The sequence below is a fragment of the Artibeus jamaicensis genome, unplaced genomic scaffold (assembly GCF_021234435.1).
Source record: "Artibeus jamaicensis isolate MK-2021 breed Jamaican fruit bat unplaced genomic scaffold, CSHL_Jam_final contig_851, whole genome shotgun sequence".
NCBI lineage: Eukaryota > Metazoa > Chordata > Mammalia > Chiroptera > Phyllostomidae > Artibeus > Artibeus jamaicensis.
This window is the reverse complement of record NW_026521986.1, coordinates 9,975,999-10,003,839: the sequence shown is the minus strand read 5'-3', so window position 1 is coordinate 10,003,839 and position 27,841 is coordinate 9,975,999. Positions and strand designations below refer to the sequence as shown.

At 46.8% G+C, this 27,841-nt stretch overlaps 1 protein-coding gene and 1 pseudogene across 4 annotated transcripts in view; one reads left to right on the top strand and one right to left on the bottom strand.

Annotated features, from left to right (window-relative positions):
* SUSD6 (sushi domain containing 6) overlaps window positions 1–27,841 on the bottom strand; it is a 92,515-nt gene that overhangs the window by 53,982 nt on the left and 10,692 nt on the right. The gene's annotated exons all lie outside the window — the stretch shown is intronic.
* LOC119036617 (uncharacterized) lies at window positions 27,693–27,782 on the top strand (annotated as a pseudogene).

Here is a 27,841-nt window from a genome sequence, read left to right as displayed (position 1 = left end):
ACCTCCTCTCTGCCCTTTTCCTCATCTGTAAGTTGGGGTGTTGGTTGCTTTGAATATCTCACTAGTCTCCAGTGAGGCTCAAAGAGACACAGTATGAGGAACTCTATACACTGGAAAGACTTGGGTCTTTCTACATGTAGGCTGAGCCCCGAAGCAATGATGGCAGGAGGCTATCTGGGAAACTTCTATCATAAAAGTGATGACAAGTATGGGGGGTTTATGGTGTTAAGGTCAACCTGGAACACTATTCCCACGGTCTGCTTGCTTGCTGTTGCCATAGATGCTTCCAGGTTAACCAGAGAGACTCCTAAGATTAAAGGTGCCCTGGAAGTCACCTTCAAAAGGAGGCAGCAGCAATAGGTGGGGCCAGCCATGAAAGAACAAGGACACCAGTCCCCTGGACACCCCGGGGCCCAGATCTCCTCAGGCCACGTGGCTGGTTGCACTGGGGGTCTACCCTGCAGAGAAGGCCACAGTCCTGCTGGAGGAACAGGTCTGGGTCGCACTCTAGGGAGCTCTCCTCTGGGGGGCATGAGGGTCCGTATGTCAAGGCTGGCTCCCGGGTCCTAGGAGGGCTTATCTACAGTTCTGTGAGGTCAGCCTAGTTCACAGGTGATTTTCAGGATAAACGATTTCCTGAAGCTTGCCCATTTCCCCACTAGTTAGGAGAGGGGATCGGATCAGTCAAACCAATATAAACCCTTTTCTTGCCTCAAATGAGTCCAGAAAAGGAACGATGGTGGTGGAGTGTCTAGAACGGGAAAGCTTAATATTAATACCCTGATTAGTCATCTTCCTCGACCCTGACACTGCCATGTGCTGGGGGGAGACAGTTTGTGTTCGAGAAGTGTGAACAGAATTTAATGAGCTAATTACTTTTCGGAGTGTAAGGATAAGAAGTCCTAACTGTGAAGCCAAGTCCCCCGGAGCAGAGTGGTGCGAGAGCGACTAACGTGCTAGGGAGGTGCGCCCTCCCCTCCCCTTTGTTTCCCTTCCGCGTCTCCCCTCTTCAATACCGCCCACCCTGAGGTGGCTGAACCACAGCAGCCAAAGATGTCTAAATGCTGATCAAATCTTAATGCCTCCCACTCTTCCCCCAAATGACAAAGTTAAGTTACTTCCAGATGTCTCCAGCTGATATCCCCCCCGTGGGTAAATGGCTCCTCCCAGTCTTGCCGGCCTCTCTGTCTTGCCCTTTCTTTTGCGCCCGCGGTGTCTGAGCACTTCACCAGGCGCAGGGTCTCCCGAGGGGCTTCAAGATCATTGAGCACAGTATGTTCCCTCATCCATTTCCGTTTCATATCCGGTTCCAAAGCCCAGAAGACACAAATATCAAAGTCTTGTTAAAACGCACTTCCTACGGCCCTGGCTGGGTAGCTCAGTTGGTTAGAACATCCTCCCCACACCCAGGTTTCAGGTTCAATCCCTAGTCAGGGAACATGTAAGAAAAAAACCAATGAATGCATTAATAAATGGAACAACAGATTGATGTTTCTCTCTCTTCCTTTTTCTGTCAATAAAAATTTTTTTAATTTCACTTCCTACAAATCATAAAAATAACCCTTGGCTTTCCTCATAGGCCACCTGAGTCACTGTCGGGCAGGTGTTAGAGGGGTATTTTATTTTATTTTATTTTATTTTATTTTATTTTATTTATTTTAGAGAGATGGGGAAGGGAGAGAGATAGAGAGGGAGTGAAACCTCAATACAGTTGCCTCTAGCACACCCCCTACTGGGGATACGGCCTGCAACCCAGGCATGTGCCCTGACTGGGAATCCAACTGGCGATGCTTTGGTTTGCAGGCCTGCGCTCAGTCCACCGAGCTACACCAGCCAGGGCTTAGAGGGTTTCTTTAAATTGCTCTGATTTTTCTTGTATCCTTGTCTTGCTCCCCCAAAACTGCTTACCACATCCTCTGGTTGTCATGCTTTCACCTACCCTCAGGCTGCGAACAGCAGGAATACCAGCAGACACACAGCACCGCCCCATCCCCAACCCCTCTCTGTAACAGTCTCCAACATCTCTCCCCCACGGCCTAACAGCAGGATGACAGCAGCATGGACCTGAATGTGGGAGGCAGCCCTGAGCCCAAGCTCCACCGGTGCACGGTGAAACAGCCTCACTCTCCCTGGTCCTCAGGGATGGGCCTGGGTGGTCCCTACACGCCCTTTCAGTTCTAAGAAATCTGGAATGTGTTCTAGGGAAGAGCAGGGGCCCAGGAGTATTTCCTCTGGAAACAGAAGGTAATAAAAGTTCTGACTGGAATGAAGAAATGTGAAATCCAGCCTCTTTGTTCTGTGCGAGCTATCCTTTCCCCCAGCATTTCCGTCTTCCCAGACCTACCCTAGCATCTATATCTCTCTGCACTGCAGCAAACGAAGGAGACTCCACTTTCCCATCCGGAGTTTAATCAATCCAACAGCACATTCGTACAGGCCATCTGTACACAGTGTTCCTAAAGTACTTTCCAAAAATAACAAACATCTAACAAAAATCCCGACCCTCACACACAAAGGATCACCGCGGAGCTGCGGTGGCCAGAGAGAGAGAGAGAAAAGATGCAGGAGAGGACAGAAGAGAACAAAACGAGACAGACTTAGGGCAGGAGAGAAAACAGCAGAGAAGACAGAGTCTACGAGCAGGAACTCGGCTCGGGCTGTAAATTTCCGACCTTCTGAAGGCAGGAAACCACCTCTCTCGGCCCAGCTTCATCAACCACGATGGGCTGAACCAGGTCAAATCACTCCCCCCCCATGCCTGTTTCCTTATCAGTAAAATGAAACAGTTAACTAAACATGGCTCAGGGAGGCTGTGATTGGGGAAAGATGCTGCCGGACTGGGCCGGAATATCTGTTCTGCTTGGAATTATTAGTTCAGTGGTCTAGGGCAAGCCAATTTCAGTTCCCATCTATATATAAACTGGGTAAACAATACCCACCACACTGAGTTGTTGCAGAGTGGAAATGGGGTAAACATGAAGGATTCAGGACAGCATCAGGAACAGCGGGCTCTCAAATCAGTTCTGGCGAAGGCCCTTCCTGCTCTAACGGCCTGTGAAGGAGCCCCCACTAGACCCCTGGAAGGCCTGGAAGGCCCTGTTTAGCTGGGCTGGAAATACAGGCCCTGACTCCAGGCACAAAACACCAAGTTACTTTAGACAAAAGAAAAGCCGACAGGTCAAACAAGTGAATCACCAAGGTTCTCTACCGTGACATTGTAAAAATATTTTTAAAGAATTTAGCAATCCTGTCCCCTCCCAATTACATAATTGTGTACCTGACTATACTCAAGTAATATTTGTGTCTAAGGGGACCTAGGAGGTTTTCTGCCTCGAATATGTTGAAGGGAAGGACGAGGGCATGGAGCTTACTCATGTCACACACACACACACACACATGCACACACACACAGACTTGTGACCTCATTAAACAGATGCTACTGCCTCCATTTTACAGATAAATTGAATCTAAGGGGCCTAGTAGCCTTTCCTCCTGCCTTCTTATTGCAAAAGGCTCTCTGCTCTTTTGTTTCCAAATATATGTCAAGCTTGGTTGCCTCTCTTCTGGGAAAACTGATGAATTCGGGCCACAAACATGAAGGCTTTTCTGAACCTTTAAGCAGAACTATCCGGACCCCGAATGGGACAACCAATCATGCCCCTGCCCAGGGCCCACTCGCAGTAACTTAACTGCTGTATGCTGCCTTTACTGCAGGCAGTAAATTCCTGAAGAGACCACCGATTCTGCCTCTTTCTGTGCCCCAAAGTGCTCAACATTTACTTGTTCTCTGAAAGGAGAAAAAAAATCCAAAAGACATTAATTCATGTAGACAATACCAGAGTGCAAACTAGCAGCAGATATAAAAGAGGAGGGTAAAAGGGTACAAATCCTAAAGTTTTAGCCAGGTGGCAAAACAGATGCTTGGCAGAAGCTGCTAGAACTAGTCTGTAGACCCCAGAGACACATTCATGTGTTGCCGGACCACTCTGATTGGTCCCCATTACAACTGAGTGGAGCAGGCTTCAGTACCCCCTTGGCAAATAAAGCCTGGGAAGCTGATTTGCTAGATCTGACTTCTTAGGGCTCTGTGTTTGCAGGGCCAATACTACAATTTAGCAAATATTTACTGGCTATCTTCAGTGCAAGGCTTGGGTGAGCACAGATGAAGTGGGGCACGGTTGTCACTGTCAAGGAATTCACAATCTACGTGAGAGGAATTACATGTTTATCTGTACAACATTGTGAAATTGTTACTAGGACCCAATAAAAAAAAGTGCTATGAGAACAAAGAGGAGATGGGAACAAATAACTGATTGGCAGTCGAGGGAAAGTGGAAGAGAAAGCTTTGAGCTGGACAGTTTTGCATGTATAGTGCTAACTGCAAACAAATAAAAGGAAATGGAAGAATAACTCACAAAATGATGGCAGGGAGAGAAAGCGAGGGGTGAGGGAGAGAGTAAGAGAGAGGGAGACGTAAGGAGAAAGAGAGAGCGAGGGAGGGAAAAAGTGATAGGTCTGTCTGCCATGACCCACGGACCGCTGCTGTCTGGTAACAAGAAATAAGTATCTGTATATACGCGTACATATATGTTTACTCAAGAGGATGTTTAAGTCCTAGATGTTGGGTTTCAAAGTATTCATAGCTATGCAGGAAATACCTCCTCCAGGCCAGAAACAGTGAACCTAAGAGCACGGGCTGACACACTTATGTTTACCTTGTACCATCTCCGTGGATTGCCTTCCAAGGCCTCCGAGTGGGATGGTATAAACAGGTCTGTGTCACTTCCTGGTTCTCAGGCCTTCTGCTACATTCCCAGTCTGTCTGGGAAGGCTGCCTATTTAAAAATAAACTTTAAAACCTCACCAAAAACCCCAACTCTAAACCACCCTTTCCTCTATTTCATTCCATTTCACTGAAATTAAAAAAGGCTGAGTAAGAAATAAGACAAAAATGACCAGAGAGAATGAGTCCTCATGTCAAAACAAAAATATATGCTCAGAGTTCAAAGTCAGGAGATTTGGATTCTATGCATGTCTGCCTCTAACTAGCAAACTTGACCTTGAGCAAGTAAGATGTTTCATCTCTCTGCACAATAGCTGCTTCAGCATACTCTCAAGGCCAATGCAGTTATCCAATCTTTCTGGGCTTCTAAAATAACACTAATAATAGATACCTCATCGAGCTAGTGTAAGAATTATATGGGGAAATGCATGTAACGCACTTGGCACAGTACCCAGCACTTAATGAGTCGCCAAAACTGATAGCAGGTATTATAGGTATCACCATCTATCACTATTATTATCATCATCATTTGAAAATTTAATGGTTGAGCTAGATGCCTGCTACTTGAAGAACTTCTCTGGCCCCCAAATCCTGTAATTCTGTAAGCCATTTTCTCTCCTTCTTTTCTTTCTTTTCTTTAGGGGGCTGGATGGAAAGGAAAGGAGAGGAACTTGGCAAAGCATGACAGCTACAAACACCCTCAGTGTTTGGGAAAATAGCAGAATACAATTAGAAAATGTACAGTAAGTAAAAAGGGACAAATTTCCCTCCCCAATAGAAAGGTCTTAACCTGTTCTTGCAAGAAGCATACAGCATGTGGCAAGTTCACCCACAACACGCTGCCTCTCACTCCTACGAGCACCGAGGACCACGCCCTCCGGGGCCAGCGCATTCTGACTTCCCCAACATCGACCTAACTGCCAGCAGGCCCCGAGAGAAGCCCTAAAAGACAGCGCAGTGGCCAATCCACCTGTTTCTAATAATGACTAATCCTTCACAGAGTACTCCTGTTTCAAACAAAAACTGCCTTTCACTTAATGTGAATGTAGCCAAAAATCAAACACCTTTCCCAAAAGTTAGCCTGTAACCAGAGGTCTTCAGCTTTATCAAGGCCAAAGTGCTAAACTGTAATTAAATTCAGATGCGATTACATTTTCTCTTATTCATTCATTCAGTGTCCATGATATGCCAAACACAGAAGATGCCAAAAACTAACAGGATAGAATATGAGAGAACAATAAAGACGACACCTAGGTTTCTGGCCTAAGTGATGGGGTGAATTATAAAAGCTACCGCGGGAGAAAACACAAGTGGACAAGCAGATTTTGCTGAAGAATGAATGAATAAATGTAGTTCAAATTATTCTTGGATATGTTAAATTGTAGGTGCTTGAAGGATATTCAGGTAGAAAGGTCTGGCAGGCAAATCAGAAATGAGCATGAAACTTTGCAGAGAACTATGAACTTGGCATACAGCCACAGCGCTATAGGCCTATAAGTGATGGTTGAAACCATGCAAAAAAGAAGAGCTCACCCAGGTAAGAGAGTTGAGGGAGGGGAGGGGAGGGGAAATCAAGGAAGGAATCCTTGGGAGCATACTAACTTTTTAAAGAGGTATGTTGGGTACAAAGAAATCAGGTGCATCACAGATGTCAAGGAAAAGATACAGAGATGCATGGCAGATGCAGCAATGGTCCAGTAAGATGGAAGACTAAAAATTGCCCATTGGACCCAGCCACCAGGGGATGACTAGTGACCTCATCAAGTGCAGTTTTATTAGAGTGCAAAGGGCAGATCACCTTGACTTTACCATGAATTCAAAGTGAGAAGGTAGACACAATTAAGGGCAAGGCTGTTGGGTGGAGGGACGGGAGTTGGAAAAGAAGGGAGAAGAAAGACTGGATGATGGGCTAGAGGGAATTTGTATCTTGTAAGTTGTTGCCTTCTCAGTTAACCCAAGGACTTCAGTTAAGGCTTCCTGAACTGTTTAGATAGCTCAGAGACACCCAGGGACAGTCCCTCTAAAATGACACTCCCAAAAGCTATGGTTGGCCAAAGCTAGGGAGAAGCTGGGGCATGGATATTAAAGAGTTGCCTGCTCCCTGAGTGTTCAACAGCAAAAATCGCTCCCCACCCTGTCCCCCTCCCCTGAAATTGGTACCTGTTTTGTGGACTTTATGAGTGAGAAGAAACAGTCAACCTGGAGGCGGGCCAGAGAACTGACCTTTTCCTAGTAACTCTCAGGCCTTAAGAGTCTCCGTAAATATGGTCCCGGTTTCTGCCGTTTCCCTCCGTCCTGTTCTAATGTCACCTGAGTATTTTCTCCCGAGGTTCATTCAGCTTTAGGAGTCTAGGAACATGTTCCTCAACTCCATCTACTGAAGATTAACAGCCCCAATGAGGTATGCACTTAGGCCAAACAGGGTACTGTCTTTGGCTCCAAATGTTCTCCATCTTGTGTAAGTTCCAAGAAGCCTCCTAATTTATAACCAAACCATGATTCTTCCTGTCTTCTTCCTCATAAATTACCCAAACTTCCTTTAAACTGTCAAGACTGCACTGTGAGGCCCCAAGCAAAAATGAGAAGCAGGAACTTGCCCACTATTCCTTCCTCTTTGATCGATGGCCCGCCCCAGCTGCCCACTTGCGCCCTTCCTCACATAGCCCTGCAACTGCACAGAGTCCCTCCACCAAAGCCCACGTACTCCAGTTCTAGCTTCAATCTTACTTCCAGCTCTCGCCGTGTGAGGCTCTAAATCAGGACCTGGAAGAAAGGAGTTGGATTACTTCATGGGGGATATTCCTTTAAATCTCCAAATAGAGACTCCAAAAGTAATCTTAAATTACTCAAAGTTCAGGAAGCGGTACCAAATGAAATACTCTATAAAGTCCAGGTAGATGTTAAGAGGGATTACAATAAACATAGCAAATGAGAAAGAAACATCATAAATTAATGAGAGAATCTGGTATTTCCCTTCAGACAAGGTATCTGGACTCATTCCTAATATGTCTCTTTCTTGAGGAACTTACTGACTTCATTCAACACATATATTGAGCACCTACATATATTAGATTCTATGAAAGGTACAAAGAAGGGGGAAAACACATGCCTTTAAAGAGTTTACAGTCAGCCCTGGCCTGTGTGGCTCAGCTGGTTGGGCATCAGCCTGAAAACCAAAAGGTCACTGACTAGATTCCTGGACAGGGCACATGCCTGGGTTGGGGGCATGTGAGAGGTGGCCGACTGATGTTTCTCTCCCTCTATTTTCCCTTCCCTTCCCCTCTCCCGAAAAATAAATAAATAAAATCTTTTTAAAAAAAGAGTTTACAGTCAATTTGGAGAGATAAGACACATACACAAGTAACTTCAATATGAAGTAGAAAAGGCCTTTGGATGATATACAGCCAAACAAGCTGAGTCCAGAAGAGAAAAACGAAACAGTTAACAACAGGATCGACCAGGGTGGATTTCAGAGTCACACCAAAGAGAATTCAATCCTGATTCCGCCTCTCGCTTCGTACAGTCAGTTCCCAGGTGTCACATACAAAATTGGGGTATCAGCACCTATCCCGTGGAATTGTGAGGTGTCCGTGTCACACACAGAGAGTTTAATACAGTATCCGGCACAGAGCAAGACCAGGCAAGATGGACGAGTCGCTGCACGCAGAGCGTTGATGCTCCTTCCCTTCCCCACAGGGCTGTTTGGGCCTAATTCATGCAAAGGCAGCTGAGCATCTGCTCTTTGCTCATCAGTTGTGACTATTAGTTCAATTGGTTGCCCAAGTTAAGTGGGACCATGGTCAGGAGGTACAGGAGGGAGGCTCAAAGTGTGCGTATGTGCCTGTTCATGCCAGGATGACAGCCTTCTGCTAAAAGCACGGCATCAGAGTAAAGGCAAAGTTACCTGCCACACACACCACGATACTGAACCACGCTGTTGGGGCTTTTTAAAAGATTTTCTATTTATTATTTTTAGAGAGGGGGAAGGGAGGAAGAAAGAGAGGAAGAGATACATTGATGTGTGGTTGCCTCTCACGCACCCCCTACCAGGGACCTGGTCCACGACCCGGGCAAGTGCCTGACTGGGAATCGAACCAGTAACCCTTTGGTTTGCAGGCCAGCACTCAATCCTCTGAGCCACACCAGCCAGGGCTAAACCACACTACTCTTTTGGACACAGCAGGTATTCAATAAATGTTTGGCAAATTGATATGTCCTGAACTTGGCTGAATTCTCAATAAAATCTGTCTCAATGTCTCCATTTTCAACAAGAGAACAGAAGAGGAAAAAGACATCCAAGGTTAAAAATTGGTCTGAGGATCTTTTACTGCCAGTCATGATGGAATAACAGAGACTAGATTTACTCTTTCCTTAAACAACTAGAAGCTAGGTATAATATATAAACTGATGGTTTTCAGACATTCAACCACAGGCAGCACAGGGAAAAGATCCTGGGAAAAGAGAAAAGAAATGGAGTGTGCCCTACTAGGGCTCCAGCTGACTCCCCGAGGACTTTCCAGGCCCCGCAGTAGGGAGAAGAAACCTAAATGAGTCCAACAATCTCACTGATTTGAATAGAACGCTGGAAACTTAGGGCAGCCACAGTGGCTAGAATTTGCAGGGCTAAGTAACTACAGGAGGGAGGGAGGGAGCTGCAAAGTGAAAAAACTCCAGATCTGCAGAGGGATCCTCTTGAATCTTCAGTTGAGTACTGATCTGTGCTCATGCCAGGAAACCGGCAGGGTGGAGAAAGAACCAACTGAAAGAAGTGGGTGGCATAACCCCCGGGGCTCATAGAGAGCCAGAAACAGTCCGTGTTCCCACCAGCCAAAGTGGAAAAAACTCCTACTAGGACGTCGATGAAATCTCCAGAAGGAGTCAGCCTCGGTAGTAGAACCATCCCAGCCGTAGGTTAAAGGCTGTTCTGGACCCGTCCTCACAAAACTGGAGAGCAAGCCTTGAAAGAATCAAACCAATTCCAAATAATTGGAACAACTTCTGAGGACAAAGTTCAAAATTTATTTAGAGGAGTACAAAAAGTTCTAGCACCCAGCAACATAACACTCACTGTGTCTAGCTTCAAATAAAAAACTAAGAGGCATGCAAATAGGAAAAAAAAAAAAAAAAGCCAGACCATACTGGAAGAATAATCAAACAATGGAAACAAACCTAAAAATGACACAAGTGATAGAATTAGTGAATAAGGACATTAAAATCCCTACCACAGACATCCTTATCCTTCATGTGCTCAAGAAAGAGGAAAGCACATGATGAGGAAAGAAACGAAAGACGTGAAGATCCAAACTGACCTTCGAGAGAGAAAGATAGAAATATCTATTATAAAATGAAAAAATACACGAAATGGGACTAACAGATCAGATGCTGCCAAAGAAAACTTAATAAAAACATAGCAACAGACACAACCCCAAATGATAAACACAGAGCATCAGTCAGCAGTAGGACAATATCAAGCAGCCTAACATATGTACAATGGACATGGCATCGGCAAAAGAAATATTGTAAGAAATAATAGCTGAAAAGTTTCCAAATTTGACAAAAAGCTATAAAGCCACAGATCCAAGCTCATCAAACCCCGAGGAGAAAAAATGCACAAAAACAAAACACAGGCACACCATAATCAAAAGCTGAAAACTAGTAATAAAAAAAAATCTTAAAAGCAGCCATGGCAGGTTAGGGTAAGGGATAAGGTGAGACACATTGTATTCGGAGGAACATAAAAGTATAGCAAGTTCAGAGTCCAGAGTGCTAACCATTACACAATGGAACCTCCCACAAAAGCATAGCAAGTTCATTATCAGAAACAATGCAACCCAGGGAGCAACAGAGTATCGTGTGTAAAGTGCTGAGAAAAATCCGTCTGACTCTGGTTAAGGTAAAATTGACAAGAACTATAAAGTTCCCGTCACTAATCCTTTTTGTGCTCCGGAATATTATTTTTTCAGGAAAGTCTGGGGTGGAGGGCAGTCCCAGTGACCTTAAAAACACATGTAAGCGCCATAGCCCACGAGGAAGTACAGTGGGGTAAAGGCCCTTCCTCAGGCCCAGAAAAGGGACCCTGACCCACGTTTCCCATGCTCAAGCGTTACACACTGTAGCTCTTATGCAGTCCTATGGCAATATCGCTCACACACTGGAAAGGAGACAGAGGATCTGCTAGAGGATTCGTCCCCAAGCGGAAGAAACTCAAGTTAGAAATGAAAAGCAAATCTTACTAAGGAATGAGTTAGCCTTCCCAGCACCAGATTTAAGTAGGCTGCCTTCTCTTCAAGTGTACACACCTATTGGTTGAATGCACCTGGCTGACCTTTACGAGTTCAGATAAAATGTTTTCAGAATGAACAGATGCTCCTTGAGAAAGAGGTAAGAATAACTGAAAATGTGAATCAGAGTTGCTCGATTCTTAGCTATGCAATCTAGTCCAGGGCAGCAAAGTCTCCTCCTCATTAAGTGTCCTGGGCTGGCACCCCATTCTTCAGAGTCCAGCTTGGCGCTCCGCATCCTGGAGAGAACGGGAAGACGGCCATTTATCTGCTCCCCGCACTGGTTAGTCTGGTCTCCTCACTAAACTGTAAGAACCCAGGAAGGATGGAGCCCCACCTGTTTTATGCTTTCTTTGTAACCCTAAGACCAAAGCACACTAAAAAAAAAAAAAAAAAAAAACAGAGTAAGTGCCCAAGAGGGACCCTCCTCCCCAAGTAACTTGTTGCCTAACTAGTGGTTCTCAACTGGGAGCAGTTTTCCACCCCTTTACAAGATACTTGGCAACATCTCCAGGTATTTTTGAATGTCATAACTTGTTTGGGGGAGGGGCGGCTTCTGACATCTGGTGGGTAGAGGCCAGGGATGCTGCTAAACACCCTGCAGCACACGGGACAACCCCCCATGATGAAGGATGCTCTGGCCCCGAACCTCAACAGTGCTGCCGCTGAGCGCCCTGGCCCGGGTGAGTGCGCGCCGCAGCAGGAGACACCAGCAGAGGCCTGTGGTGCAACTCCATCACAGCACTGGAAAGCTTCTCGTCCTACTCCAGTTGTCAAAACAACATTTTTTAAAAAGCTGTCACTTATTTATTTTTAGACAGAAGAGAAGGGAGAGAGAAAGAGAGGGAAACACTGATGTGAGAGAGAAGCATCAATTGGTTGCCTCTCCTAAGCACCCCAACTGGGGCCAGGAATCGAACCGGTGACCTCTCGCTTTCTGGGATGATGCTCAGGCAACTGTGGCACACTGGTCAGGACTCAACACTTGGATTGTCCAGTTGTCGTAAGCTCGGAGGGAGACGCTCAGGGGGTCAGGCTTTTATCCCGGCTCTGCTGCTACCTATTTGATTCTGGACATGTCACAAAACTTTGGGGGCCCATTTCCTCCTCAGTAAAATAGAGGGGTTGGGAAAGATGATTTAAGAGTTCTTCCAGCTCCAAAGTCTACTTGTAGTGCTTCCTTCGGCCTCATCTACTTACAGTGAGCCAAAGAGAAAGGGGAAGGACTCAGTCATCTTGTGTGCACATCTGCCTTCTTAAGGACAGAGGTTCTTATACTGTGGAAACCCAACTGGGCCAAAAGGGAGTCCAAAGTAGCCAGGATCAGGCACAAGGGACCCAGGAAAGAGCCCTGTGAACACTGGCAGAAAGCCCAGCCCAGGCTCTCGGGTTTAAAATATGGACGTCCTAACAGGCCTCCCTCCTCCCTAACCCAGGCCAGTCTTTTTAATGGGTGTAAGAGGAGGAGGAAAGCTACGTCCTTGCTATCCCACCTGTGGGTATGGGCTACGGAACAGCAGCGCCAACGCCATCTTGGCGCTTATTACAAATGCTGAGTCTCGCCCTTCATCCCCATCTGCTGAATCAGAGTACACATTTTAATAAGATTGCCCAGGTGACTCACACGCTTAAAAGTTTCAAAAGTCCTAGTTCAGGGTTTGCTATCCTTCTATTCCCTGCTTTGTCACCTGTTCACTTGAGAAAGATGACCTTAAGATTCTGTCCGCATTCCCCCCTGATCCCACCTCCTTGCAATTGTACCACCCCCTCTGCTTCCACAAACACGTAAGTCCAGTACCTGCAAACCCAGAGACATCAAGAGTAAAGGGGATGGGTCACTTTCTCCTTGCCTCTGTCCTATGTCCACACAAGGCCAGAAAGTGGCAAGACTGGAAGCACAAGAAAAATTAGAGCTTTTCTTGTGAGTAATGTGGCCCACCCCACCATTCAGATTCCCCAAGAGGAAGGACTGAAAAGGGGGGTGGTGAACCATAACATACAAACGCCAGTGGAAAGAGCCTCATCCTTTGCATCTGGTGAGAGACCAACAGGGGTCCAAAGTTTCAGTTCTCAAGTTGTTTTGTTTATTGCTGCTCTGTCTTACATTACATAAAGATTCTTGGGCACACGGGCTAAAGGGCAAAGCACACACTCAGAAGTAAACAGGACGGCAGCAAGGGTTCTCCTGGCAGAGTGGTGTGGGGCAGCAGCTGGAACGAAGGCAAGACCTCGATGAAGAGCAGCATAACCGAGCCCTGGAACAGAAGACGGAACATGGCAACCAGGGAGGCTGGGCTCTGCCCCGTTGCTAGGGCAGTGAAGATCAGGCTGCTGCTCACCTCTCACCCCACCGCTGTCACAAGCAACAGATGGTCCAGCTCTAAGCAGCTGGCCTGTCTGACCCTCCCCCAGGGCTGGAGATGGGGAGACACAGGACAAAGTCTAGGGCCACCCCAGCTGGAAGCTACACCTTGAAAGAGCACCTAGGGTAAGTGGCAATATCACCTAATGCTTTGCCACAGCAAGAACCTCCAAAACAATTCTCAGCATTGTCCAAGGTTCTCCAGCACCCACAGCTTACAAGAAAAAGGGCCTTGGTGACCTGGGGACAGGGGAAGACCCAGAACAGCTCCCGAAGTGGACGGGATGTTTGGCTTAGGAAGGGTCACATAATCATTCAACACCTACCACATTCTAGAAACCGCACCATCCAACTGGGGATCCAGTGGTGAGAGCAGACAGTCTCCGCCCTCTGGAAGCTCACAACAAGGTCAAGAGAAACAAGGAAACAGACAGTAATACAGGGGGAAGTACTGAGCACGGGACAATGTGGCGGCACAAAGGAGGAGCGCTCCTACCAATGCGGATGGCAGTCTAAGCTGACACTGACTTTAGGAAGGTGTTTGCCAGGCAAAGCAGAAAGAGGTGGGTAAAGAGGGGATGAGACATATTCCAAGGAGAGGAAAGAGCACACACAAAATCCTGGAGGCAACAGAGAACTAGGAACTGCAAGTTCTGTCCCATCCTGTGCTGCTTCTGGTTACCCTTACCAGGAGCAGACTCATAGGTCTGTCTTGTGGAGTCCAATTCTTCCATTTTAATGGTGGAACTGAGACCCAGAGATGGACCATGACCTGCCCAGGGACACAGCACTTGTTAATAACTGAACCAGAACTTAGTTCTCCTAACTCTTTCATAAGCAAAGCTCACTCAAATATCTCCCAGTCAGAAACTGACCACTGAGCCCTGGCTGGTGTGGCTCAGTGGATTGAGCACCAGCCTGCAAACCAAACGGTCCCTGGTCTGATTCCCAGTCAGGGCAGAGGCCTGGGTTGCAGGCCAGGTCCCTAGTAGGGGGCACGTGAGAGGCAACCACACATTGATGCTTCTCTCCTTCTATTTCTCCCTCCCTTCCCCTCTCTCTAAAAGTAAATAAAATGTTTAAAAAAAAAAAGAAAGAAATTGAGCACTGAGCCCTCTCAGACAGAGTCAGCCCAGCACTGTTCTCTGTTGTGCTCCAGCCCTTCTGAGCGCCCAAGGTGTGGCTCCCGTCCAGACCCTGCTGGATGAGAAAGTCCAGCAGCATGAGTCCCCAGGAACTCCAATGAGGCAGGAGCCACTCACAAAAAATCAAGAGTGGCTACCTGCTTTTTCTGGAAAGGAGGCAAAAGGCACATGTAGTAATATTCAAGGTAGAGTGAAGTTCGGGGGTGGAGTGGTTGTTTTAGCAATAATCATTCCCCCTTGGAAACGAAGAAGGGTTATTCTGAGAACTGAAGGGAACTATCAGCCAACGCAGAAACAGGAGGTGAGTCTGAACCACCACTGCCAAACCAGGCGGGCTTAATTAAGAGTCCTCCACCCTCTTCCCTGGGAAGCACTCCCCCTCCCCTTCCCTGGCTGCTCACACTAACCTAGCTGGGAGAAGCGGTCATTTCAGGGAAACTGCAGGCCTCCCTGCTGGCCCAGCCTCAGGGGATGGAGCATTAGCCAGGGGGCCGAGCCACTGGAGCTTCAGGGCACAGCTGCCCTTACCGTCACCTCCATATCCCCCGGACATCCTGCCATCTCCTCTAGATCAGAGTGTGCACAAAAGGGAAGAAAGTGCTCACTAGCTTTTCCAGTGTAGCCTCTGTAAACTCTGAATAGAAGGCACAGTTACTCAACTGCAAAGCAGAATTCCTCCCCTACTCATAACAAAACAAAAATGCACATCGACAACCAACTAGCAGGTTAAAAGGGTGTGGAAAGAGGCTAAGGAGCATTAGGGTTAAGCCCATTCACTAACCTCATCCAGATGCCTGGTGAACCTCCAAGGCCTTGCAGCACTGGTACGATGAAAACATCCTAATGATCAGAAATCTTCCTGCCCTAAGTGTTCTCAGATGCTGCCTCCGACCCCACGCTCAAGTGCAATCACCACAGGCTGGTCCTGGCCTCAGGGTCAACACCAACCCATGGACACTCAGGGCAAGAGAGCGACCTGCCAGAAAAACCAACTAAAAAGCAATGTTAGGTCTAGCACAACAATGGGGCCATAATGGGCACCCTCTGTCCTAAACGCCTTCACATCTGCCTAAAGGAACCTCTGTGTGGAGGGTGTGTATGTGGGGGTGTCACTGTGGCCAGACTTCCTTCTTTCTCACCCAAACAACCCTTTAGAACTTGTCCTCCTGAAAGGCAAATGCGGGTCTGACTTCCAGACCTCACTGCTGGAGAAAACTTGTCTTCTCTCACTGCTTTTTAAAATAGATGAATGCTTCCCTAGGGGAAAAGCCAGCTGTAAATACAGGAGGGAATCAAAACCAAATCCTGCTTTGAGTTCCAGGGGAACCATTATACTACTGTAAAAAGCCTTCTCAAAAGAAGCAACACACCCCATTACAAATAAAAAGCACACAACTTCACTCAAAGTATTTCTCTAAAGTGTAATCTTTGGGCCAATGACTTCTCTATACTCCATGGCTGTTTCCTCCTCTCCTCAACATTAAGACCTTCCACGTAAAGTGAGTTTCTCCCTGGGAGTCTTAGAAACTCTCAACTCAAGTTGTGAGTAGCTCACAACTCAATGTACCTGCTACTGAGTGTCTAGTATTACTGCAAACGAAAAGGGAGCTACACAAGAAACCTGACAGGCTAATAAGCAGGGTCCCATGGCAGCCTGACCAACTCAGAGATGTAAAGTAACCACACAGATCCCTAACTTTAGGCAAGTCATAGCAGGCAGTCACTTACCAGGCTTAGCAAAGGCTAATATTTACGTAAAGTGAGGGCTGTCCATTGTTCTTACACATCTAGGATAACATACCTTTAAAACAGCAGAGTAATTTTCTTTCCCTACCCCTGGAAAGCACAACTGCTGGCACCAGAACAAGAGACCACAGAATCCTTCATTGTTATCTTGTTCCCCGAATACCATCTCTATGTGCTGTAAATGTTCATTATTAACTATCCTGGCCCCACCAATGTAAAACCACGTGTTTCTCCGTTTTGCCTTTTAAACAATCCTAGAGAGTTCCCCCACCCCTCCTTTCTCCCACCTCTAACTGACCACCAGTGAATTTCACGTAACTCTCCTTACATCTCCTCCTTTGATTCTAATGTATAATAGTAAGCAAAACTGCCATCCTCAGGAGTAGTTTCTCAATCAACTGAGATTTTGCTTCCCGGCATATGTCATCAGTTTGCCTCAAATAAACACATAAAAATGCTCTACAGACATTTTCTTATGTCAATATTATCATAATCATCATCATCATCATCCTTAAAGGGCTAAACTTCATTCCCAAACTGCTACAGACATTAACACAAACTTAATCCATCATGTTCTAGGCAGGTGAGGCCACAGTATTTCCTGGCTGAGAAGAGAATGGGAAGAGGGTGCAAATCTGCGGCAGGCAGTCTGGCTTCTGCACTTATTGTTTTCCAAAATGAACAGCATTTTTCAAAGGCTCAGGACTCTAGGAAATCACCCTCTGGTTTACTATATCCCTCCAGCACCAGTAAGGAGGATGCCATCCCAATACCTAGTTGCCAAAAATAAAAGCTAAGGAGGTGTTTCAGAGAATGTCTGTGTGAAAAGAAAATGCAAGCTGGTTTTATTTTCCTACAAGCTACAATTAAATGGCTTTGCCTTTGCAATCATACTTCCTACCTAGAATTCCAGTAAGTTTACATGTACCCCATGGATTTAAACGGAATTACAAAGAATTTGGTTGACTGAAACTGGTTCCGGACCCCAGATGTCACTAACCTGTTTCATAGCACTAGGTGAGTCTGAAAAAGAAAAAGGAGATTGGGGTGGCGGGTGAGGGGCAGTCAGCATAATGCTTAAACATCTGCCAAGTCAGAAAAGTTAGCCACTGCTTTTAATTTCACGCAAGAGTCAATCATTCAAAATAAAATGCAATATAAGCCTATAAGCCTCATCAGTGACAAAGTGAAGAAAATGTTTCTATCTGCAGAATACATCCAAATCCTCACACTCCCTAGAGGAATCTATACAAATACTGTTCTTACAAATAAACCAAATTCTCAGTCTTGACAGGTCTACTCACTGTTGCCCCTTAACTATTGTTCCCTTCAGCCACAAGCTTCCCCACAGCCAGGGACCTTTCACTCCCTCCTTGTGGGAGAATCTAGGACACAGGCATCTGGCCTTCCCACAATTCCCCAAGGACCCTGGCAAACTTCTGGGATGCACACATTTCCCACCAGAGTTCTAAGAGAGCCTTAGAATGAACTCTTGGGAGACAAGCCCAACCCTTTCTGTCCTTTCCATGTTCTCTCAGGTCCTAGTTTCCATAGTTTTAAAACTCCTGCATGGTCTTCCAGCCCCCAGCCTCCGCCTTGCTTCGGGCCGTCAAACCCTGCTAGGATCCACACTCCAGAGCATGTGTCAGATCACCTTCCACCTCCAAGGGTTCCTTTGTCTACCCCACACATCACCATTTCCTGACAGTCTCTACAGACAGCTCACAAGATGCACAGAAGGCCTGGGCCGCAGCTCACCAGGAACTGTCAATGGAGCTGGGGGGCTGCACACCCAGGCAGCAAACGATCAAGGCAACAATAAGGAAGGAGTATCTAGTTCAGTATCCCGTGTGGGCGCAGTAAAATGCTAAACTGTGAGGTAAGAATAATTAGAAAATAAGAAAGAACAAGCAGCTACTTGTGAGTATGGACAAAATAATGAAGGGGGAAAAAAAGAAAGATATCAGAACCAAGACGATCAGAGAGGGCCCTAAAAAAGAAGAAAGGGAGATGTGACCTGACAGTTTTAAGGGCTGAATAAGAAAGAGGTAATAGGACAAGAATAAGGGAAGAACAGGAAAAAAATTCCTCTTGAGATCCTTCAGGGCAAGTGACAATTCTTACTGTTTCCCTAGTACTATTTCCCTACCACAAAGTACTAAATAAGTGCTCAACTGAATGCTTTCAGTAAGGCCAGTGTGTATCATGAAAAATCAGGCAGAGGAATTGAGCCGATTCAGTACATCGTGGGGAGCCGACGAAAATTCTCAAGCAGGAAACTCAACCTGATCCAATTCAACAATCATCAACTGAAGGCCGACTACGTGAGAGGCACTGGAATACATGGTCCTCACCCTCAGGGCCCCGCCACCACAGGAAGAGCTGGTAGTGCTACCTCCCACACACACAGGCTTCTTCATTCTCTTACCTAGTCTCACCTGGGACAAGAACCCATGTTCACGGGAGATGCACCTGGCAGGAGAGACTGAAGCAGCCTGGGAGGCCAGACCGGACGATGAGGTCTGACCAGGGTGGTGAAACCCACCAAAGAAGGAATTGGCAGGTGCTGCTTAATGACTGGAAAGGAGGGCTCAGCGATGATGACATAAAAGTCAGAGAACAGGTAGACTCGGGTTCCAGTTCCCAGATGGTGACATTATCTTCAAGCCGCGCTTTGGCTCCCTCACCAGCAAATGCTCAGGTCATTCGGCCTGGCCATTCTGCCTGTTTCTGGAAATGGGGTTTACACACTCCATCCTTCCCAGCTGCCCAAGGTTTTCTGTGCTAGTTGTGATTTCCTGTAATTCTCATCTGCAAGGGGTAAAGGGTATTTACACAGAAGAGCTGACAATTCCTTTGTCCATCGCAATGGAGATAAATACGTCTCAACAGTCCTCAAGTTTTACTGGCAGCTCTTCTTCTGGGAAGAAGAGAAAAGGAGGAAGCATTACATTTAAAAAGCCTTAACACAAGAATAAACTCAAAAAGGATTTTTTTAAAAAGCCTTGAGTCACTGTTCTCCTTACAGATTGAGCCTTCTTCCTAGAAGAGCCTTCCCAGCTGCATTTAGTGAGGGATGAGATCGAAAAGCACCAACCCTGAGCCAATACCCCTAGAGCGGAAAAGAGGCCCAAGGTCCCTCACTGGCTTTTTTCAAAGTGAGTACAAAACCAGGAAGGCAGAATCTGCATAAACCAGGCCCAATGCTTGAGTCCGCAGCATCTCTGAAAATCAGCAGTTGGCTTTCCACACTAACTGTTCTGAAGGGGAGAGGCCACCGGGGACAAAGGTGTTGCTGAGTGCGTGTCTCAGAGTGGGCTGCCTAAAGTTATAAGCCACTAGAGGGCTGGACTGGCTCCCAGAAACATGGCCCTTGGCTGTAACACCTGTGGGCCACTCTGGCACCCCTGACCACCCCAGACTGGAGCAGCAAAAGAACGGGCAGAACAGTGGTGATCTCTGGAAGGGAATCGAGTGTGAGATGTGTATCTTTAGAAAGGGAGAGGGCCATGAGCCCTCTTTCCTAACCACTGAACAAGAATGGGGGGCGGGGGCAGTGCAGATTGAATGAAAAACAAGCAGTTGGTTAGAACGACTTGGAGTATCTGACATTTTCTAAACAAGCACTTCCCGCCCACCTGTGACAGATTCTGACTGCCTGAGAACAGTCCCGCCATAGCCTTCACACGGGGTCCTCAGAGAACTGAAGCTAGAACGTGACTGAGATCGTCTGTTACGGAAAGCATTCTGCCAGTGCTCTGCTGAGGCTTCCTATGGATGGCAACGGTTTTTTGTTGTTGTTTTTTCTTTATAAACTTGTGTCTGTGGGGACTGGGATGTTTGGTCATCCTGCAGGACTCAATTCTACAGCAGGTGGTTATGCTCATGAAACCTCAGGATAATAATAGCAATAGCATCATTATCCACTGGCCACTGACTACTTGATCATTGTGCCTGGGTTTAAGCATTTTCATTCTAATATCTGATTTAATCCTCACCACAACCTTGAATGGTAGGTACTCTTACTATCTCTGTTTTAGGCAAGGCAGAAAGGTTAAATTTGTCCAAGGTCACACAGCCATTCCTGAGGCCAGGATGACAAATTAAGCTGTTTGACACCTAAGCATGCAAACTTGGGAGAGGTTCAAATTTATTCCATGTCAATGTAATTCATTCATTCATTTTTGAAATTTGGTAAGTGCTTAGAGACTTTAAAAAAAAATTTACTTATTTATTTTTAGAGAGAGGGGAAGGGAGGGAGAAAGAGAGGGAGAGAGACACTGATGTGAGACAAACTGAAAGTGACTGCCTCTCACACAATGCCCTGAGCAAGGATCAGACCTGCAACCCGTGCCTTGCCCTGACCAGGAAATCAATCGGTGACCTTCACCTTGTGGGTGAAGGTTTGTCTCAACACTCAACCAACTGAACCACACCAGTCACAGCACCATCATTCATTTTAAATGTTAAAACTACCCTGGATATATTATGGAACAGGAGGCAAAATTCCCATACATTATAAAAAGAAACCAGAAGCTTTGAATAGTGTTCACACGGCTCCTGGCAGTTCCACACCCTCTGCAGGCGGCCCTGGGCGTGGCTCCCCAGCTGTGTATCAGAACCAGAGCACCCAGGAGTGTGTTTGCACACCACAGTTCCATCTACAAGCAAGCTGATTCCCAAGGCAGGGGATGTGGGGATTCTAAAGCACACTTCAGAAACACTGCTTTGGCGTATTCTAAGAAACTTCTAAAGCCGCTGCAAAATTTGGGAACTAGGTCATTAAAGGCTGATGGCTAATTCCCCTGAACTGCTAATGAGACAGATAATCACTTTTGGTCAGAGGGAACCACAGGCTGAAAAAGCTGTTGACAGAATGGAGCGTGGTGAAATAGACATTCAGAGACTTTAACTCCCAGAGCTCTCTTTACCTTCCGATATGCAGCAGAGATAGAGACTGCCTCCTCCACCCCTAATATTCCACACTGACCTGGCTAGAAGCTGTCTCAAAAGGTGAGCTTGATTTCTCTGAAAAGTAAGTGCCAAAGATGAATACACTGCATAATAACGGTCCACTGCAGATATCCTTACCAGAAACTTCAACAGCAACAGTCTGAGAGAGGAAGAGTTACTTTTTCTTAATGTGTGTTCTTTAAAAGTCCCAACACAAAGTGCATTGCCTGGGATCTTTGTACTGGTTTGTAAATTAAATAAAGAAGTACCTGCTGTAAAAATCTTGCCTCTGTTTCAGTCAGAGTCAGTCAGTGTCTGACACACACATACGTGAGTTCACCAACTCTGTGCTTCCTCCTGGGCTTCAGTTGCCCATTTCAGTTGCATTACTGCCCGAGAAAGATGGCGTCAAGTTTGGGAACAGTTTCGGTAATTTAATTAAGTTGTGCAGAAACACTGACGCTTTCTTAAGTACCAGCCTGACCTTTCCCTGCTCCTTTCTGGCCTCTGAAGGTAAGTCCTGGCTGCTGCCTCTCCTTGAGGTGGAATCCCTCCTCCATTCTCGGATTTCCTCGCCCTCTTTGCAGAGGCCACATGGTGTCAGCAGGAGTTCAGACTGCCTGGCCCTGCTACTTCCCAGCTGTGCAGCCTACAAAGGTGTTCCTTATCCTTTTTTGGCAACATTTTTCACAACTGTAAAATGAGTGTAATGTAAGCAACCCATTATACTTCAAAACTGCTGTGGAGATTAAGTAAACTAATTCACATAAAGCATTCAAAACAGTGTCTAGCACACAGAAAGCACTCAATACGTATTATCTTTTATTATGAGTGTACCTTGTAATATTAAGTTTTGCATAAATCTAGAGCTTCATATTTTTCAAAGCAGTCTTCAACCCATTATTATTACTGCAATCATTCCTTACCATAACCATTTACATTAGACAAGACGGAGAGTTTATGAACACTTCTTGCTGTTAGAAAAAGGAACCAGCCCGACCACTGGAGCTGTTTACTTAGCATCCCTCTCCTCTCACTGGGTCGGCGGCCTGCCTTAGCCATCTCTGTATCCCATCCCCCCACACACAGACTAGCTCATGTCAGTAAATCAGTGTTGAACTGCACTGTGTGTAGGGGCAAGGAACTGGGAGGAAATCAGACTCACCATTCTAGGAAATTCCTGGTTCCCTTGAACACAGACACAAGAGGCTACCTTTCCCAGTGCTGACCGAAACTCACCCCTGACACGGAAGGGAACACCGGCAGCAGCGGGTAACTCAGAGCGGACTGTCCCTCCACAACCTGAGGCAGGCAGCAGGGAGTCACAATAATGTAACGGCATTACCCGGCCTCTCCGGCTGGGCCACATGAGGATCTATGAATGCGGTGTCTCAAAGGAGGATAATGCAGCCTTTGCTAACTGAAGTGGGAGCTGCCTTTCAATGGAGTACAGGCCAGTCTATAAATACCAGGGATTAAAAGGCTTTCTGCAGGGCCCAGCTGCCACCTGCCTAAATACAGAGACTATCTGGTCCTCCAGGCCACAAACAAACCCCCGCAGAGCTTCCTCCAGGGAAGAGCTGCCGTCATACCCCTGGTGTACCCCTCTCCAACCTTTTTTTCCCAGTTTAGTTTATTTTTGTTAACAACCCTCTCCCTTCCACACCCTGCAGCCGGGACCATCCACCCCCAAGCGCCCCTCTGCCCAAGCACTGCCGCTCCAACCCGGCCCCGCCCTCCTCCCTCCAGGCGTTTGTTTTCTGTCTCCCTCACCGCCTCACTCTTTACCCCAATTGCCTTATCCTCATATATTTTATCTGCTCTGAAAAAAAACACAGGCTACAGAATCACTCCAACCTTGGTTTTTCACTCCAGTCCAGTAAATTGCAGCACTTACCTTTCCCAGCTTGGAGTTCTGATCTGTGCAGTGAAGACAAGCCCGCCTCGGACAGCACCCAGACCAGTGCCTGGCACTGCACGTGCCCGAGACACTCCCGCCTTGTCCCACTCCCCACAGGGTTTTCTTTTTCCCTTTCTGGGCTCTGTGACCCTGATACAGTTCCTCTTTCTAGGTTATCATACCTGCTACATCCAAATGTCTTAATCCACAGGAATAACTGGGAAGATGAATATTTTTGTCACTAATGTTACTTGTTTAGAAGGTACATTCTGGACAGATGGTCGCATCAGCAACTTTCAAATTACACTGAAGAAAGGACTGGTCACCTTCCCTCTGCCCACCACAAATGGCCCATTGGGGTAGGAAAGCAACCAGAGGGGATGGGAAGACACAGAGTTGAGAGTCCCTTCTGGCCAGAAGCAAGAGATGAGAAAAGGCAAAGGGAGCACTAGAATCCCAAAAGAAAGATTCTACATTTACATGTAAAAATGTTTAAATTAATTCTGACAACAAGAACATTTGCCAGTGTTACTAGACACGCCGTCTGGTTCTTTCCTTATAAGGCCCGGGCAGGACTTCACACAGGCCAGGCACTGCCTGCGAGACGGCCCCGAAAGGCGGCCTCCCGGGTGACAGCTCCACGACAGTGTGCCACCCCTCTCCCCCGTGCCCTGAAGATGCTCCTGCGAATTCATGATCAGGCCCAAAATAAACCCAGGGCTTGGTTCTTTTATCAGTATCTCCTCTAAAACCTCCAGGCAACCACCCTTATAACCAGAATGAATTTAAGCAAGTCTATCTTCGAAACCCAGATAGGTTACTACAGAAACATGGTAAATGGCCTGAGCAGCCTGTGTCTTCGAGAGGTTTTTATAAAGCAGCTGGGAGAGTGGCCTCTCTACTGAGGAGTCTTACTTTGCAATTAGTTAAGGGGAAGAGGGTCCTTTCCACAAGGTCATTATGGTTCCCCAGGAATCTTACTTTTGCCAAGCTACCAGGAAGCATTTTGATGCCATAAGTAAGGAAAAGAAACCAGGCTGGGAGTCACAGCTGACTTACCCAGAGGTACAGTGACTGGGTTGGTATTAAGTATCACAAGGGAGTGCCTCAACAGCAGGCCCCTCACATTCTTAGAGACTGATGGGGAATTGTGAAATGTGAACTCAATACCTACAGCCAGCACAGAGTCCAAGGAAGCATGGACTAAATGTTTGCCGGCCACCGCTAACAGCAAATTTGGAAAAAGTGTATTTGAAACAAAAAGGATCAAGTACGAGAGTCTGAAAAACTGCACACTCCTCGTTCAGTCCACTCGGCAAACTTTAGATTGGCACAACTTCCGACACTGCACTGCCTACGTTGTTTACCAACTGGTGAGTATTTCATGGCCCCTGGGAAGAAGGGCGCAAGGCAAATGTGGCGAAGTCTGATTCAGAGAGAACCCAAAGGACAAAGGTGAGAAGCGTACTGTACAATCCCACGGTGAGACACTGGGGGCACAATCAGCTCTGGCCCCACGGAGTCTCCGGTGTGGAGACAGGAGTCTCTCACTCTCTCTGCAAACAGTATTGGGCAGAAATCACTCAGGGGTTTTTCTCTCAAAATGTGAATACAGAGAACAGGACCCCACAGCAAGTATCAAAACCTAGGTCCCACCACGTCTGGCTTCAACGCAACCATTGAATCCTGCCAACAGGTGGATTGTTAGGGGCCAGGGGGGACATTACGGGCAGTACCAAAGTGGTGTGGAGAGACACCCTGCCTCAGGGAAGTGAGCCCATCCTCCTGCAGCCCTTCCAGGACCAGAGCTGATACGGTGTCAGTGTAGACTACAGCAGCAGCTTAATAGAGACCAGACCTGAAGGAGTCGAGACTCCTGAACTTACGAGGGCAGTGGTGAGGAGTCTACTGCCTGCCAAGTCAGAAGGATGGATAGAGGAAATAAGTCCCCCCTTTCGTCCTTCTGGCTGCGATCCATCTGTCTTGGGAAGCAGAGAAAGGACCAGGTCCTAAGCTGGCCTCTCTACCTCACTCAGCCCCACCAAGGTGACCCTCCCCAATCTCCTCTGTCCAGATTAGCAGTGCCTTTTACATCTGTGGCCCTGGTCAGTGCTGATAACAGTTCGTACTTACTGAGCAATTACTATGTGCCAGATACCAGGGTAACTGCTTTCCACGTCTCCCCCATACTGTTATCCCCAATTGCCAGGTAAAGAAGCTGGGTCTTAACAAAGAGGTTTTACCAAAGGCCACACAAACCAGACACACAACCTAGCACTACAAGAGCAAGGGCTGACTAATTAATACCACTCTTCCCAAATAAACTGCCATTTGAGTATCTTTTGGTTGTCAGGTACTGTACCTAGTGTTTTAAATACCCCCATTTTATTCAGTTTTCACAATAATCCCAGGAGGGACTACTTTGAAATGTACTTTAATTAAGTTAGACATAACAGTGGAAAATTCACATGACACAAAAAAAAGTTTGAGAAGTTAAAGTTTCCTGTTACCCTTCCTCGCCCTGGAATTCCCTTACCCAGGCATAATCATTAATACCTGGGTAGCTGCCCTTCTAGAGAGAGGTAATGCTGACATTACCATCTCCACTTTACAACCAAACTGTAAGTGGCTGAGCCGACACCAAAAGCAGGGTCCGTCTGATCCCAGAGCCGGCGAGTCTCCACCGCCTCCCACTCAGTCCCCACTCCTTAAGTCAGTCGGCCATTTTCATTCAACAGAGGAAAAGGGGAAACTCTGCCTGGCCCGCAGCCAGCCTTACTCCTCCACTTTCCCAACGAAACGGAAAAAGAGACGGAGCTGGCCAAGCACACCCTGTCCCAGCAACATGAGAACTGCTTTATGGGTCCACAAATCTGAGCCGTCCCAGGCGAGGCAGGCCCTTCACCTCTCACCTCCTCACTGTCCGCACAGGCTTATCCCCTGCCTAGGAAAACCAGACCAAGGCAATGGGGAAGAGATCAAACCTCGCCTACAGGACAGGGCAGCAAAAAAAAAGGGGAGGCCACTCCTTCAGGAACCCTCATGAGTTCCCAAGACAAGACAATCCCCTTTGGAAACAGCATGAGGGTCGGGGGCGCATCTCAAGGAGTCACTGGACACACTGTTGCTCCCGGGAGCCAGAACACGCCTGCAGAAAAACAGAAAGAAGACTGCAACAACAGAGTAAGTTTGCAGAGCTGCTCCAAATCCCCATCACAGGGCCCTTAGAACCCAAGGAACTCAGAATTTCGGCTCCGGCACACCCCAGCTGGACCCTTTACTAACCCCAAAACTGCATGGATTTCTGGAGACCAGGGTTTTGTCTGTATAGCCTCTCCTTCCTCCAAAAAAATAAAAATCAAAGCCCCCCAGACTACATGGAGATGCTTCTTCCAGAGGAGTTGAAAGCTGCCCTTTTCCAATCGGGTGCACATTTTGTCCCATGGGTACAGAAAAGCACACGGCCACACTCACCCTGGGAGCGCCTATGCTTAGTGGGGGTGGGGGAACAGGAAAGGGGTTGTCACACTGCTTTTCATGAGCAAGTTAAAATTTATCCATCTTCGGTTCCAGGGGGTTTCCCATTTCCCTGAATGGGACACCAGTGTTTGACCCAGCCTGAGCCCCAACCGACTCAGCGTCACTATTTGCATAGGCTGTGGCTGCTGAGTATCTATCTACTGGTCACCAAAGGCCTTTGCTTTCCCACTTACAAAACAGGACGAAAACCTTCCGCACACTATTGTATGACACCTTGTGTGAAAGCGCTTTGTAAAATGAAAAAATCTTTACTGCTATTAATATGGATACTCAGACTGCAGAGGAAACTTAAACCAGCCCTTTCCATCCTTAAGGAGCTGCAAACCTATGAGGGTGAGAGAGACTTACCAACACACTGGAGAATGATTTGAAAAATTTGTTGGATTGTGTGCTGCAAAGAACCCCTGTGAGGGTGGGTGGTGACTTTATGGGAAAGTGCATTCAATAAACATTCGTTCAATTACTAAACGTGTTCAGAGGTACTGCTTGAAAAATACCTACCTTGTTGCTATTCACAGAAAATTTTACTAACACCAAAGGTTCTGAAATCTGTTTATTCTGCTTTTGCTCACATATATCCCAAGAAAAGCAGTCAGCATTTGTAGAGAACAGCCTTTCTTTCAAAGATGTGATTTTTCAAAAGCATACGCAGACCTTCAAAGGAAATGACACACACAACTACATTTTGTAATTGCAGAAGTAATAGAACCACCCCCGAAAGAGGAAAGAGCTTGATGCTGGAGAACAATCAGAAACAAGACTGGGTTAATTACTCTGTTGCCCGTAACTAATTCACAGTGGATGCTAAATGTATATATTTACATATCTATGTAGATAAGGCCAAACTAAGACACACATGTGCACACTGAATTTAGGTCGTGACTAACACCTCCTGAGGCATCTCAAAGGGCACAGTCCCGGAAACAAAGACCTGCACCTGAAAACCAGGAAGGGTCCTCTGATCTTGGATCAGAGTTCTTAGATGCTTTTGTAGTTCACAGGTGTGATGACTGGGTGTTCACGTTCTTGTGTGACATGGGCCTCCCACAAACCTTGTTATGACATCATGAAGAGAAATTCTTAAGGGGTCCTGTGGTTTGTTTTTGACTGCCCTTGCTGAAAGCTCCCAAA